The sequence below is a fragment of the Oryx dammah genome, unplaced genomic scaffold (genome assembly GCF_014754425.2).
Source record: "Oryx dammah isolate SB20612 unplaced genomic scaffold, SCBI_Odam_1.1 HiC_scaffold_10, whole genome shotgun sequence".
In the NCBI taxonomy this organism is placed as follows: domain Eukaryota; kingdom Metazoa; phylum Chordata; class Mammalia; order Artiodactyla; family Bovidae; genus Oryx; species Oryx dammah.
The window spans coordinates 23,616,011-23,617,789 of record NW_024070194.1 but is presented as its reverse complement, the minus strand read 5'-3'; positions in this window follow the sequence as shown (position 1 = coordinate 23,617,789).

The window sequence follows — 1,779 nt, the reverse complement described above, 5'->3', positions numbered from 1 at the left end:
TCATCTAGACAAACCCCTTGTCTTAACAGAAGCTCAGAGAGGGGGAAGAACTTACTCAAGTGACACAGCAAGTCACTGGCAATGCCAAATCTAGAACCCAGGACTCCCTCCTCCCTGCCCACAGCTCTTCTCACGTCACCCTGGAAACTCTCATAGGGTTCTTGTGTTTCTTGTTCTCCGGGGAGGACTCTTTTTAGGGAAATGCTCTGTACTGGTGCCCTGACAACCTTGCACATATCCACCTAGACCATGTAGGCAAGTTTTGACTACTGCTGACCTAAGCCTTGGTGGAACTCCTGGGATCTGTGGGAACATGGGAAGTCAGGCAGTCTTGTGAGGAGCTGCCACAGTCAGTTCTGTCTTCAGGGGGACTGCTGTCATAGGGCATTTCTCATCTGTCACCCTGGTTTCAATGAGGTGGGATTTCCATCCCCCTCTTTTTTTTATATATTTATTTGGCTGTACCGGGTCTTAGTTTTGGCACACAGGATCTTCATTTTGTTGCAGCATGTGGGATCTAGTTCCCTCTCTAGGGATCAAATCCGGGCCCTCTGCGTTGGGAGTGTCGAGTCTTAGCCACTAGACCACCAGGAACGTCCCAAGACACCAACTTCTGCTTCATTTCAGCCACTGTTAATTTGGTTTCTGTCACAGTTGAGTTCAGTTGCTCAGTCATGTCCAACTCTTTGTGACCCCATGGACTGTTGCACGCCAGGCTTCCCTGTCCATCACCATCTCCTGGAGCTTGCTCAAACTCATGTCCATTGAGTCAGTGATGCCATCCAACCATCTCATCCTCTGTTGTCCACTTCTCCTGCTTTCAATCTTTCCTAGCATCAGGGTCTTTTTAATGAATCAGTTCTTTGGATCAGGTGGCCAAAGGATTGGAGCTTCAGCTTTAGCATCAGTCCTTCCAGGACTGACTTCCTTTAGGTTTCTGTCACAGACCATATCCTAAATAATGCAAAAATTGCCAAAGCAGTCACAGGCTCCCTGAGATTCAAAGGAAAGGGGACATAGATGATAACAGTGTTAAAGAACTTTGGGGTCATGTTTTTAACATGAGCTGGTCAATCCGTTCAGAACTTGGCTAAACCTGGCTCCCTCAGGGAAGCATGTCACCACAGTCCATGTTAAGTTACACATCTATGTCATATGTCCTTCGGAGCACAATGCCATGAACCACCGTCACAGTACTTAAGGATTTGAAACTTTACATTTATCTTTGTGGTTATTTGATTGGATCTCCCTCACGAGACCGTAAATTCTCCGAGGTCAGGGACTGAGTCTGTCTCCTTTAACTACTGTTACCCCAGCATCTAACACAGCGCATGACATAGAGTAGGTGCTCAATAAGTATATGTATGTAAGTTATGATTGTATGAATGAATGAATGAATCCGGACAAGAGAGGGACAGGTTTCCTGCAGCACAGTGTAAAGGCTGACGACTCCTCAACAGAAAAACAGAGCTCAGGATCGTGACCCACTGACCGGAATGCTAACATGAACGCACATCTATGCGAACCTCTCACAACCATCCTTTTCACAGGATGAGTGGGTGTGGATTTAGTAGTCCCCCAGCTAGTAGCTGGCCGATCTCCAATTCTGACACTCGCTTCTCATATGCGGAAACTGGATTAGTGATGCCTGCCCCGCTGGTAGCACTGAGAAAGGAAGGGTGGGGGAAGCAGCCCGGCCCCTCTGAAAGACAGCATCCGGAGGCTTCGGGGCTTCCGGGTTTCCGGTTTCCCCGCCCCCCTCCCTCCTCCCCCCACTGC